The sequence below is a fragment of the Atta colombica genome, unplaced genomic scaffold (genome assembly GCF_001594045.1).
Source record: "Atta colombica isolate Treedump-2 unplaced genomic scaffold, Acol1.0 scaffold107, whole genome shotgun sequence".
Lineage (NCBI taxonomy): Eukaryota > Metazoa > Arthropoda > Insecta > Hymenoptera > Formicidae > Atta > Atta colombica.
This window is the reverse complement of record NW_017259192.1, coordinates 1,553,442-1,569,156: the sequence shown is the minus strand read 5'-3', so window position 1 is coordinate 1,569,156 and position 15,715 is coordinate 1,553,442.

Below are 15,715 nucleotides of genomic sequence, written 5' to 3'. Positions count from 1 at the left end.
TATTATATATAATATTACTATAATATATACTATATTATATAATACTCTAAATTCTATCATTTTGCTAGCCATAAAAAATTTACTAAGACAAATCATGCATGATTTACATCATGCAAGAAGTTCATGGACTCACGGAGAAACGTACTTTTGAACTACATTTTAAGCATACATAGGATTTTTGTAATACGATTATTACTTGCAATGCGATTGAATTATAGCCCGACAATATATGAAAGAAAAAGAAAAAGAGCGAGTTTAGTAAGAGAAGAATGACTCGTGGGTGGGTTTCTGTGTTTTCATAGGTGAACGTACTTTCAACTACGCGCGCGCGCGCGCGTGTGTCGTTGTATTATTTTTAATCACTCAATAGTTCACCCGAATGCCCGAGTATGAATCTCGAGGCAATGCGATTATCCCGTAATTGGATTATGTTTGACTTCCACCTGTTTTTATGCAGATACGCTGCATTCGCTTCTTTTCACATCGCAGGGTAGCACCGAGGTGCTAATATCGTTTTTCCCTCTGCTTTTTTAATGCAGCAATTCACGTGTGCTAACTTAAGCGGCTCGACTTATAACATTACAATATAATGGTGAATTACGCGAGAAAAAATAGATTATAAATTACGATGTTGTTTTTAAATTATAATGCGTTAATCGATCTTTATATTTACAAATAATTTCTCCATTCTCTCCACAAGAAAGAGAGAAAGAAAAGAAAAGAGAAAAAAAGCAGATAAAAAAAAACTTGAAATCTATGATAAATGTGCAAATTAATCCTTGACTGTGAATTTATATTAACATCTTATCCTTTTAAATTGACCATGAATCATGAATTCCCCTGCCACACGAGGGAGCATCTGGTCTCCGTGTTATATTGCATCAAAGGGGCAAGAGATCTCACGAGGGTAGTAAACCATCAACGATAATCGATCATGCGACTCGGTAGCTCCATTCATGTCGTGTATAAAAGAGATAAGCATCATTGAACTTTTATCATCAATGCGCGTGACATATAACCTTTTATGTCGAGATATTGCTTGCTTTACGGTTAGCGAATTAAGTTAGTCCATTACCATTCTCTTTATCAATCGTTGCATCGATAATGAGATCATTTCGTCAAGTTTGCATTGAATGATCGTTTCTGCTGTATCTTCTTCTGAGTCTTAATGATGTTCCTCGAATTCTTACTCTACGCTGTTGTCACGAAATATCTGGAAAAAGAGAAATTTTCTGTAGCTTCTACCCTTCTTTGCACAAGATTCGAAGAAACTGTAATAAAGATATTGGGATGCGACAGTTTCCAACGCGTACGAGTTTTTCCAACTCGCGAGCGACATTAATGAAAAAGTGATTAATTTCAAGCGTAGGATGGCAAACTCCCTCCATCGTTGGACTTCGATCGTGTTGCTGGGTGAACTGAACCGAGAGAGCGAGAGGAGTCGCGGCAGGCGGCAAGTAACTGACCGCAAAAGCGACGACGAGTTCTTTTATTTATTCCTGTTTTCTTTTACGCGGAGACCCCATTCGTTCATTAGACCTGACCATCCATGCAACACGCTCGCGCAGGCCAAAGTTGGTGCCCAGTTTTCTCTTGGACCGCATGGTACATCTCTCATCCTATCTTCTCGCCAACTCGAAATTCTCTGCCTTGGTCGTTCCTCTAAACTGTCTGTTGGTGGTTCGTAGTAATTTGAAAATGTGATCACATCTGGATTTTGTTGGACTGTTACCTCATTCTTAATAAAAGATTTATTTAATTACCGAAAGGTTTTCTGATACAATGTATAGCACGATAAACTAGAATATTAATAAAAAAAAAATAGAATAAGTAAATTTATGTTGAATACAAAGAAATTATATTTTCTACAATTATTATCTTCTGTTATCGTGAATGTGCGGATCTATCCATTTTATTATTTTAACATACTTTGTTTTTCCTTTCTTAAGTCTGACTAATTCTCATTTGGAATGCATTTTCATGGTGGTAGAATCGCGCTGTAGAATTCTCTATTTCCACAGCCGGCGAGATTAGAAGCAACCGAGGCGGAAGCAAATCCGAGAACGCGTTTGATCTTAAACCGTCCTAACTATTTTTGATGCATACCACTCGCTCTCTCGTGAGAACGCAGCTCTTTCATTGATTAATACACAGCAGGACGCCAGTACTTAAGCTTGAGGCTGTATGCATTTAATTACGTAATGTCAGACACACGGGTGTAGCTAAATAAACGCGCAACGCATGCAGAGATGCGTGAGGTAGGAGTTTGATGCAGAAATGGATGATGGTAGTGGTGGTGTTTATGATGGTGGTAGTAATAGTAAGCAACTACACCTGCGAATCTTTCAGCGCTGAGGTACTTTGGAAGCATGCGAAACCGTACGAGCTGAATGTCGGTGTAACCAGTCCGGCCCGAGGCTAATGTTGCAGCAGCAATGCCAACCTTTTCCCTCTTGCCCATTCGCATGTCTCTCTCCACAATCTCATCTTTTCTCTCTCTCTCTCTCTCTCTCTCTCTCTCTCTCTCTCTCTCTTTCCCGTTCCGCCTATCAGTCGTCCTGTATACTATCCCGTGCGCCGCTTGGCAGCTGCCTCTTCCTGCTGCTCCCGTGCTAATTAATTAAAGGACACCCGAGAGACGGCACGGTCGTAGCTGTGCCGAGAAAAAACATGTGCCAAAGTTGGCCCGTTTTTCAAGCGCCATAATGCCGCTTCACGCCATCCGATTGTTTTAATATCGATCGAAACGTTTCGTACAGCGGGAATAATCTTCGGTACGTTGTGTCCCCTGTTGTATTTTGCTACGTCCATAAGTCTGGCGAATTACGACTATAAATTGCAATTGCAGCGGTCCGAAACGCGGTAAAAGCGTTTAGCCCTTCTGTTAGCCCAAGGGGGTAATAAAATTACCACAGAACGCTTTTTCCCGTATTTTAATGCTCAAATAATTTTCATTCTCGTCTTATACTCTCATTTAGCGATTGGAAGCGTTGTTTATTCTGATGTAAACGACTGCGCGTGAGAAGGGAAGAAAATGCCATTTTGGCAAAACCGACCGACACGCGGTTTCATTACTGTCACTTAAGACTTAAGCCCAGCTTAAACTCTGCTCCAAGCGATCGTGGGATTTGCTGTGTTAAAGCTAAGCCACCAAGAAGCGCCGTGACGGTAAGGATATAGCAAAACAGACCACCATTCGCACAGCGTATCCACTTTAGAGTTTTCACAAAGTTGTTTATTTAACATTGTTTATACATAAATCCAATCATATAAAACTAGTAGATTACTTTGTTCTTTTAAATTCTACAATATGCCAGCTAGTTTATTTTTTTTTTTTAATCTTTTATACTGCTTTGTATAAATAACGATCATTAATTGCTTTGCGAATTTTTATTATTCTTGTAAAAAAATATTGAATATTATTTTTAACCTTTGATACTCTCTTTACAAATATACGATTTAAATAGTTTTATTATTAACAACAGACACAATAGTTTTTGAAGACTTGGAGCTATATTCCCGTAGTTTTGTTTATTAATTTCTGGAATAGAGGTTGAATCAACTGTGAATACTACATAAAGCGTATGGTTAATGAAAATTAGCCTTAGTAGAAGTAATTATTTAGGCTCTGTTAATGTGAGATGAATTCACTGCTTAGTCTATATATATTCGTGTGCAGATTTTATAACATGGAACATTTATATGAACGTACATCATATTTAATATGAGATTATGTCATACGAAAATAGAGACTATTCTATCATCTACGGATAATATTGAAATACTTGTGGATATCGTGTATATATTATATTTTTTAAATTAGCAATTCATATAAACTGAAAAATGTATTTTTTAATTTGTTAAAGTTTGTTAAACGTAATGAGCACAAAGCTACTCAAATTTTTACGCTAAAGTGAAGGAAACGGCCTTAATTTTTACGGTACGGTGCCTGCCAGTTAGATAATGTGCTAGTAAACAGAGTTAGAACGGTGGAAAGAATCTAGATAGCTACTTTGGCAAGTGGCGATGTTTCTATCTGTCTTGCCGCCGATTTAACAGCCACTTTTTTTCATTTACGCGTACTACGCTCCGTAGAGAAACCACACATTCGCTGGTGTTCCATTCTTTAAATAGGAAAGTTAACTTCAAACGCTAATTGAAATTTGTAGAGTGTGCGAGTCTACTTGAACACGAAGCTAAAGCCAGAGTTTTACTTTTAGCGTCGATATTTCACCGCTGTCTAGTTAGTAGTTTTTCGAGTGGAGCAGGTCAACAATTTTAATTCGAGCCAATCGAACGCGCGGAAAAAAACCGATGTAGCACAACTTATTATTATTCTTGATGCGGCGTTCCAGTACGAAATAAAAGTCTTGGCTTGATTTTACTGAAGTTTCAACATATTCGCGAACAAGCAATCGATTAGTTGAGATCATAAATATTGACGAAATTATAGTATCCCATCAATTCAATAGACATCTACCACATAATGATCAGAGTGATATGCTTTAACGCAGGAGTTTCTCATGGATGTACAATGCGAATACGAGACATGCGTACTCTATCGTATTCCCTCGTGTGAAAGTACAATCTAATTTATGTCGTAATACTCTGTTCGCGCGTGTTTCGTACGGATATATCCGATGCGTGATAAATGCATGAAAGTCATAGCTATCGTGATATGCATTCTATCCATTTTTATTTCCGTTCCGTCAAAAATTAACTTTGACTTTTAAAGAAATATCTGAAGAAATTATGTTGTCACGAAAAGAATGATTTTTTTTATTGAATTAAAAAAAAATATTTAAAAGAAGTAGTTGTTAAAAATTTAACAACTTAAATCTCTGAAAGTAATTTTATTGGAACCAAAATAAGTAAATAGAAATCTCAAGTTAGTGCTACCAAAAGTTTTGATATTTTATAATAGCAAGGTTGAGCCAATTTGAGCGTCCTACATAATTATTTTTATAGTTCAATAAAATTACTTTCAGATCTAGATTTACCTAAATTTGTAGATACTTTAGTTAAATTTTTTCCATATAGGGTGAATAAAATATCTATGATATGTTTTATCGATTATACTGGCGAAAGATTTGAAGTACGAAAATCTAAAAATAATCTCAGTTTAACTTTTTGTTTATGCAAATTTTAATTATGTTTATTGACTGTATAGGTTACCGAACAGAATTCTTATAATTGATTTTAATTTGTGTAAAAAGATGTTGCTTGTGAAGATAAAATATTACGTGGAAAGTAAACTTTTTTTACGTATGTTCGCGAGATATCTGGATTATCGATTTATCATCCTTCTTCATCTGTCGATACTCTTGGTCCATATTTTCTAGTTGTATATTACGTAAATCTAGATAATCATTTAAAATAGTTTAAAATGTTATTGAAATAAAAGAAAGAGTTAAGAAGAGACAAACAAACGATGATTTTACGATATCGTAATACTAGATTAATGTAAAACATGATCTAATTCATTGCATGTAAATCGCATCGTTTTACAAGAAATTCTGTTGAGCTATTTTAGCGTTTTAGTTTCCATTATTACTAGAAATTCAAAACTGCTCTGAAGTGGTAGGAAATCCAATTCAAGAGAGAAAAAAATCTATTATAATAAAAAATCTAATTATGAGAAAAAAATCTCCTTTGAAAAAAATCTGACTTCATCAAGTAACAAAGCGGGATTATTCCTTTGAAATCTTGTAATGATGAAAGAGCCACTTTTTCGTAACAAATTGTTAAACGATTATGCTCATGAACTGAACGCTACTGACGGATCGATAAATGAGCAACTAAATATTAACGACGATTTGTACATTATACAAACGATATACGATTCATAAATGTTGTAGTCGTATAGGAAACGCGTGAAGGGTTAATCCGAGGATCCACTCACATAATGGTATTAATGTTGTGTCAGTGCTCATAGTAGAATCATAGTAGTGCCAGGTAGAACCGTGTAATCATCGACACACGAGAATTCGCCCTGTTATCGTTGACGATAAGGACTACAATCGCGACCAGTTGATCAGGTCGACAACTCGCTAGTTTCCATTCGCGAGCTAACAAAACAGGGCGCATGTTGCAGTTGAAATTATTTGAATCGTCGAACTACTCCGCTTTCCTCACGGGAAATTTCCGAAACTCAGTTACTTGCGTCGGTATGGAATTTGGTTTGGGACGGCCTTAATTCACTGCGTAAAATTGCCGGCTCTCGGCCGTAATGGAACGTAGAGAGGGATACTCGAACACGTAAAAGTAGAATTGATTTTATTTCCACGGTAACCCTACGATCAATTGATTCGATTGTCTGAAAGTCCAGTTCTCGTAATGCTCTTTTCTAGGATAGTATTCCTGATTGATCTCGACCATTATAGAATTAGGATACGAGAAATGATTGTATTGCGATGAAAAATCACAATTGTCACATGTTTGTCCTTTGAAAAAAAACCGAAACAAATTTCCGACAACAAAGAAAATGTAATATAACTAAATAAATTTAACGAAGTATCTTTTATAATTCCATACATTATTTTATTTACAAATAAATTTGTAGAGCTGTGGATCGCGTGGGTTTAAATGGAATTTTATAATTTTCAATATTAATAAATACATAATCGGCTTTAATTCGAATTCAGCAATATACATTGTTTTTATCGGGACGCGATTAGTGGTTGCACGAACTTTTCTAAGCGCTGATTGTTACTGAAACACGTAATGCGCGCGTGTTTGTATTTATTTATATATCCATAGCTACATACGTATTCTAGATGGGTAAGCTTCTAGTCGCTGAATTTCAAGGCACGCTCTGAAACGTACCCAGCACACGTATGAAAGTGCAATAAAGAAAAGTGGCGTTCGTGCTCAGCCCGAATACGCCGAGCTGCGCCGCGGCGCGCACTCGTTCTCAAGGAATTTATTTTCGATCATGGTGGCCATTGCTGATTAGCGCGACAATAGCAGCTTTGTTCTACGATTAACGACGTTTTCTCCAATTCCACCCATTTCGTGTACCCTTCCCAGTTCCCGATAATCGTACACTCGAATCCGGATAAGATTTAAAGAGCCATTCTCGGGAACTTACGATGGCTCTTAACTATATGTAACGGTTTTCATTAAATTTTAAACCGTAGTACCTACAGGAGACGTGTGCGATACTTGTTGTTACAAGATTCAGCTATTTACGATATTAAGCCGTTTCCAGTATAAAACGTAACGATTGCATTGTCTTAAAGCTCTGGCGAAGAGCCGCCTTGCTTTTTTTATCGTCGCGAATAAGAGCGTCCACTTTCATCGATGTACTTGCTTTCGCGAAACGATGTATTACGCATTGTGAGATTATCTACTCGTTAAATCTTTCTAGAGACGAGAGGAAAGAAAGAGCGAGATTGTAGCGAATATGATAGAATTTTCTTCAATGTTCTTTGAGGCAAAGAAGGGCACAAAGCTCACTTAGGGAGAGATTGTAGCCTCTCATTTTCAAGAAGATATCTAGATAAAGCTAGTTTTTATGTAATTAGATTCTTGAACAGGTGCTCGAGGTCGTTGATAGGCAATCGTTTATCTCCTCCTCGCGTAGAGCAGAGTAACTTAAAGACGAAGCTGATGACTACCTTTTGACTCTTTATCCGCACAATTACAGTCGTTCGATGCCTCAATACCTTGCACGATGTACTCTCTGAATAATGAAGGTGGCCGGGAGAGATTTTTCTTGAAAGAATGCCGGTTGCTTTTTTAGTTTCTTTGCCGAAAAACGTTGAAATGGAACGTGGAATTACATAGTGAAAACCGCCGACAATTCCGCAGATATCTCGAAACAAGGAATGCGATTGTTCTCAACGTCGTTCGCGGGCGCCAATATCTATCGTTATTGTGGCTCGTGCAGTATTTTACAGAGTAATGAAAATATTTCCTCTCTAGATGCGATTAACCGTTGCACATTTTTCTCACTATTTTAACTCAACAAATTGCTTCAACTAAATGCCGATAACTTTCGCGTAGCTGTGCATAGGCGAGGGGATATCGGGCACGCTATTGCACACATTAATCGTACGAGAACTTCGTTATTTAGATCGTTATTTATTGTTCTTTTTATTCTTTTCGAAAGGTTGAGAGAGACGAGAAAATCGTTATGGCGTAAAGTTTCATAGGACGAACCTCCGGCGCATTTATTTCGTGCAGCGATGATCGATGCGCTCAATATAAACGAGGTAATGACAAAGTATTTATCACGGGAAGCGAGTGAACTGTATCGCGTTCTTATGAACACCACCGTGAGATGATTTGATTGTATTTTGATGAACCTGATGATAACCAAGCGGATTCGTGCACGTATATGTCATATATGTAATTACGCTGCGGCCGGTTATATGCGCTCCTTATGTGCCACGTACACGCGCAATATAAACATACGTGTGTCTACGCCGATATTGGTTTCACCTTAAACTATACCTTCAAAGTGTTCGGAAATTTAATCAGGAAGATTGCTTTTGCGTAGATACGATAACGCGCTACCTCTGTGAGTCTCCTTTCTTGAACGGCAAAATGCTGTCATCAGATTCTCATAAAGTTTCATTTTGTCCGCTTATTTTTGTGATTAAATATAGATACTACACGTTAACGAAATCTAATTACGACGATTTGCAGCAATTGCATTTAACATCTTTGAAAGAATTTTGATTGGATCAATAATGTTTTTGCATTGAAGAAATTTATTTATTTTATTTATTTTTTGTTTTATTAAATCAAACGGAATTAAATCAATCGGAGATGTTCTTTACCTGTAATGGGAAATTATTTATTGCAAATTTTAAGTTTCAATTTTAACAATTTTATTAATTTTCAAATTGTAATTCAAGCAAATTGTATATTAAATTTAATAAAAGAATAAAGCGAATATTATTACACAGATTCATTGATCGTCTGGAGTCTATATTGAAACTCTAGACTGTTTTAAATTATTTAAAAGAATCATCAGTATTAAATGTATAATGATTATTATAAAATAATTATACAATAATATTGATTCAGGGGTTTTAAAATATTATTATTATTTTGAAACTTATTTTTATTTTATAGTTTTTTGTGATTACTTAACCACGAATTGCTGATATTTTTGTTAAGAAAAAAAAAATTTTTTAATGGAAAAACATAATCCGTATAAATGGAAGATATTGCGGTCAATTTAAATTTTCTATTTATTTTCTGTAGTGAAATTTATATAGAATTTTGTGACTTAATAAATTTTATTATATTTTATTTGAATTTAATTTAATTTTTCAATTAAAATTTTTAATATCAATTAATATCTAATAGTTTTTCTCACAATTATGTCAAAGGAAATTTTCACGAGAAGAGAAGCTCGACTGCAAATTCTTCGAAAAGTACACCCACGAGGTCTATTCGACGTTCTATCGCGCGGTTTCTCCCGAGATATTTCTCGCGGTCGATTCAGCGATAAAGCGCCTGTCGGAAGGAGAGCGAAGCCGCATCGAAGGCGGGTGTTGATTGGCCGCCAATCGCAAAGCGTAGCGGAAAACCTCGAAGCTCGCAGGTTGGTACGCGGTCGGAGGCTGGTCGTGGATTAAAGGCTTTTCTTTCGAATTTCACGTCAGTCAGCTTCGCGCCCGGGATAATCCCGGGAGCTGTATTCGCGGCGCGTATATAAAATAAAGATCCACCATGTCTGTCGGGCTGCGTTTCGCTTAATAACGCTTAATAAACGGCGACCGATCCGACATGACGCGCTTTCTCTCTTCAGTTTTCTCTCACCCCTTTTCTTTGCGGAACTTTCTGTCTCTCATCTTCTCTCTCTCTCTCTCTCTCTCTCTCTCTCTCTCTCTTCGGAAACCTTTATATACGGCAATGAAATGGATTACACTCTTTTACGCGCGTTTGGCACGTGAGACAGGGGTTGAATGCGGAGACCGACAGACTCGCGTGAAAAACGAGAGAAAACAAGTTCTGCTACGGGGTGAAACCGGGGGAAAGAGCGTGGTTGCCGCACGGTTTGATGGAGACCTGGGAACGAATGTCGGATGGGCAATGCATATGGGAGTTATGTCTCTATTATATAAACACATTTGCAAATTGTATTGTTTATTTTTAGTCAAGTCTTATTTGACATTCGGGGAAGGAGATTTTAACTTGTTTCTGCGAATGAACAGACTGGAAACGAAATACTCTACACAATCGTGACATGATTAATTAAACTAATTGTAATTATATTTAAAAGTTCAATATTTAAAAATACATTGGGATTGATTTGCACGTAACTGCCTTCCGTAAATTTCAACTTTCAAAGTTTACGAGGAGTTTTTTCTTGCCTGCGTGATTGAGAATAGCAACTTAGAGTGTTTACCTAGGTGGAATTAATTACTAATTACTTTATTATTAATTAACGTAACGAAAAACCAGTTAATATCGAAAAAATGTCTGGTTTTTCATGCATGATGGAAAAAGAATTCCGCATTTGCTGTATTTTACTATATTTCTATTTTTAACTGCTAAAAATTATGATGACGTTGTTTTCGTTATAAATGGCAAATAGCCATTGCGAACATGCCGAATGAAACGTATTTGTTTCACGTTTTAATAAAAATTCGCAAAAAATTATGGTTCCCGATTTTATTCGAATAACATAAATGTGGTGTTTAATGCAAACATGGGTTGAGAATCATCAATATTTAACGTTTAATGTACGATACTCTTTGAATTCGTAAATTTTTTGTTATGTCTAAAGCGAAGATTTAATATGTACGAATTTTCCCTGATAAATAACGATAACGAAAATAAAGCTTCTCGATCGCACGCTTTCTCTTCATTTTTATCATGTTCGATTTTTTCGAGTTTGTCCGCATATTTGTTCGCTACTCTAGTCGTTATGTCGATGGAAGTGCTATCGGGCGTAACCGTCTATCGATCAACACAAGAGCTTCATCCTCCTTAGACAAACTCAGACGCGACTTTTGACAACTTTAATCCTCCACCCTTTCGCGTCCTGGTGAAGCGCAAGCGAAATCCTTGGATCAAAATGCTGGAGTTACTCAGCCACCAGCCCCTTTCCTTTTTCCTCGAAGGTATTCCTCGCTAAACCAAACTACGCGATGGTCCGTGTTGAACTAAACCACAAGCCGTCGGCCAATTATACGGGACCCTAATAATTTAACTATGTGTCGTTGGCCTGCCTAGATTTGGCCATGATAACACTCTGTATGCGGGGTCATTGTATGCAGCCAAACCGTCAACTACATGGGGGAGGTTAACTCGCGCCCACCGATCCCCGTAGGGATATTTTATACGTTATGGCTTACTAATAACAGGTTACCGTCATATTTTAGAGCTGTTAATCACACAAGCCGGTACCATCGCATGAAACCAACGGACACGTAACATCGGTTTGACAGCAAACATCATGCATACGAAGAAATATAATTGGACATTTTCTACGGTCATCAGAGCTTTCATCTGACGTCTATTTGATTTTCAATTTATAGATCCGTTGCATTGGAAAATTATGTTGCAAAAAATTTGAATAATACGACTATTGACAAAAATAAATTTGAAATACTCATATTTAATGGCACTATTTTTCTGATATTGTAGTAGGTATATTGTACACCATTCGTAAAACAATTTTTAATTTAAAAACGAATCTGAAAAAAATTTGTATGAATCGTATCTACATGGAACAGTTTTGCTGAAATATTTAAAAATTTAGATAGATCTGAAAATAGTTTTGTTGGACCATCAAAATGTTATGAGAACGTTCAAATTGGTTGCTAGAATGCTCAAAACTTTTTGCAACATTGCTCGTCATATTTGAAATTCTTACGTAATTATTTTGATGATTCAAAAAAAATCATTTTTAGATTTGTATCTAACTAAATTTTTGGATACTTCAACAAAATCGTTCTTTCCGTGATTTAAATATATTATTCTGAAATGTATTAATTTTCATTAAGTTTTATGAAAAGATGCATTTTCTCGGAGTACGCCAATTTATTCACGACATACTTGCATAGAGTGTCTCTATCGACTTCGTCGAGGAGATTTACAAGTAAGCACCTAATATTTGTCTCTGAAGTTCGTCTTAACGCTCCCATACAATACTATTAACCGTCTCATTCAGTTGTCCCTGTCCCGGGAGTCGCGATTATTGGATCAGTAAGTTTTATTGCTTCCTAAACAATTCTCGGGACGCTTAACGAACCAATAAACGTTATGGGTCTGATAACTGTCTAGTACAGTGCCTCGGCATTAGCGGCGTTACGCGCGTTAACGGGTAAAGCAAAGTTTCGTCGTACTTTGTAAAGCGCGTCGGGAAACTTTTTCTCCCTTGCGGCTTAACACCTCACGGATTTGTCGTCGTGCTCGTTGTTATTACAGCGCGCAGCCGATATGTGCCGTTATGGAGCGCTTTCCAACTAATGTTCAAGATACAGGAGAACTCTCCGCTACACCGAAACTTTCTAACTGCATTAACTCAACCGTACGTGCGTCCCATTCCTTCGCAGATCGTACTTGTAACCTCCTATTTCGTCCCGGATTGATTACGGTTCTAACGCCGCGATTGCATTAATGACGAACTTTAATGGCTTGCAGACCGAAAACGTAGCGGCGTGTTTGTCCTTTGATTTCATTTACGATATACGAGAAACGCGCCGATGAGTTCTCTTTGCGCTTCCTTTCATCTCTGCGAGCTCTTTGATTAATATATATTTGAAGTCAATCTTTCTCCTCGAATTTTGATTGGATGTCACTTTTATTCATGACTTTTTAACATCTCAACCTTTAAATATTATTGCTACTAATTCTAAGATTAAAATCTTTTTAAGTAAAATCTATTTAATCCGCAGTTAAATGAGAAATGAGATTCTTATCTTTATGACCTTTTAAATATAAGTCATAATTTATTTAATCTTTAAATTTTTATATGTTTGGAATTTGAAAGCAGTTTTCACTTAGATATTTATGTTAAAAAGAAATTTATTCCGAAATTTTTGTTCGTGTGTAAAGAAAGTCTCCGGGAACTTGAGATATCGTAGAGATCGATGCCATGACATTTTTAGAAGGTAATGTTGGTGAAGTGCTGCAAAACGATCTTCCAATAATTTTTCCTTCCAAAGTTACGTGGCTGGCTTAGATATTAAAAAGTACCTGCCTTTATCGTTGAACTCCTGTCTCCTTCGACTTCATCGATCATCGATTATGATGTGAGTATTCGTGATGGAACTTCATCTCGGGCTGTTTCCATCAGGGGAATTTAAGAGGTCATGGCAGAGAATAGGATGGAGAACACTTCCATTGTATTTGTCCTCTGTTCTCCCTTACCTGTCTTTAATCACCATTTTCTCACTTTTTTTTGACTTGCCTTTATCGAACAGCATTTCTACTTCCATTCTTGATTCGGTTGTCATTTATTTCATTTTAACTCGCGCGCTCTGCGCTGCGGTTTTCCACGGGATTCCTGCCACAGGAGCACAGACAAAAAATATCTGGTAATTTTTTTTTACGGCCGACGATGAATTTTTTGACGCTTCAATTTCCTTTCTCTTGTTTTGTTTGTTTTTTTTTTGTATGTTTCTTTTTTTTGCACAATTTGACTGAGCGTGTCGCGTGACACAAGGTCATGATGGAACTATTCGATCGATTTGTATTGAAAAATCTACCGATACTTAATTGACACGATCTGTGTATAAATGCCAATAGTTTTGAAAACACGTGTGCGCTACATGGTCGTATGTGGAATGTTGGTTCCGATGTGGCAGTCAGTGGTGCGAGTAAATACTTACATTCCTTTCGCTCCGCAGTCTATAGGATAACAATACACTGGGGAACTGTTTTACGGCATTGTAAGTAGACTCGCGCGGCATCCTGTAACTATACATTTCCATACTCTATCTGACCGCCCGCCCATCCTCCTTTCCCACAAATACACCTGGCTCTGGTACCGTAGGGTCCTCGTGCGGCTTTATATTTTGCTCTCTTCACGCGTGACGTCATCACCAAAATACGTGAGCGGCGTTAGAAATTGTGGGGCAACACATAGAGAACCGCTGAGACGAACGTGGCATCAACGAATGCGGCGGGAACTATCCTTAACTCATGAAGAGATCTCATTTCGAATATAACAGCCTGATCTCCTTCCTCAAAGTATAGTCCCTATTCTTACATAGGTTTGGATAGAGAAAAATGAATATTTACTCATTCCTTCTCTCAATCTCTTTCTCTTTTTCTTTCAAACAATATAAAACCGCAAATTCAAAAAATCAGTAACATACGGTCACGCAAATACCGGTCACGCGGTATTAATGTAATTAATGTGCAGAAATGAATTAATATATATTAGAAAAAAATTATAAATGTTATTTCGCCTTTTTCTTTTTGAGAAGCCCTACTGTCTCCTCTCTCTCTCTCTCTCTCTCTCTCTCTCTCTCTTATTTTCTTTCTGTGTCTTTCTCTATATGCTGTTTTATCGCGAATATTGACGTTTATCTTTGCTGAGCTATGCACCTCGTTATTCAAGAGCAAGAAAAGTTTCAAAGTATGAGGAAAAATCGCAAAAAGAATCAATTTCAAAATGCTAATGTGAAAATATCATGGGCTCTATAATTGGTGGAGAGCTCGATGAAATTTCGAGAAAGAAGAAGGAGGAAGCGGCATCGAGTTCGGCTTGTACATGTCCCATCTAGAATTCAACGCAATTCGATGAGAAAGAAAAAAAGAATACGGAGAGCAGGAGGAAAAAGAAAAAGCGTAATAGGAGGAAGCGACGGAAGCGAAGCCCGAGGGAAACGGATGGGTTTTAATATCGCGAGCTCGACGGTGCCCGACGGCGATAGTTATAACGACGGCGCACGCGGACTTGCTAAGCCTTACAGATTGTGGGTTCGAGACTCGACCGAGTAAATCATGGCGTCACACGGTGTGCCATCAGTTTGCGCTTTAGGATGTGCCAGAGCCCAGCTGCCAAGCTACCCTAGCGGATCATCCCCGTGGGATTAGCGATACTTCAATAAACTCTCCCGTACCTTCTCGACCCGAACGAGCCGCGCCATGCGCGCGAGTTTGATCCGTTCTCTCTATCGTGCTTAAAGTTGTCTTTCTCTTTTTCTCTCTTCCATCGGCTTGATGCTGAAGTGAAGGTAGTGCAGTTCGCGCGCTCGCGTTCACGAACTTGTACGCGAGCGCGCGAACTGCATTTAAGCGCAATAGGATTTGGCGGGGTTAAACGATTACCCAGCGGTAACCTTTTAAATAGCGGCTCGGCCAAACGAGCCGGTAGCTACTCTGCTATTCTTTGAGCTCGAGTTTCATATATCCAATGGTGATGATGGAGGTGGTGATGATGATGCTGTTATACTATGAAAAATCTACAGAGAAGACGATTTTTTCGCGATTTGTACAGGAGGTTCGTTATTAGTGCCATTTCCGCCGTTAATTAAAACTGTACTGGATAAGAGATCTGACTTAGTTACCGATATGCGCGTAACATTGGGACTCTCCGAGAGATCCGAGTCTGTCATTACTTATGTATGGAAAGAAGCAGCGGGGAAAAGAAAAATGCAGCGCGAGTCTCGAACGGTAAAGGTCGTGAGTCTTGCAAATGAAACTAATATTCACGCTGACAAGGTCGATAAAAGGTGAGCGAGGGACGCGAGGAGGAGCCAAAAGGAAAACGGGAGAGAAAGGAATGAAGGAGAGAGAG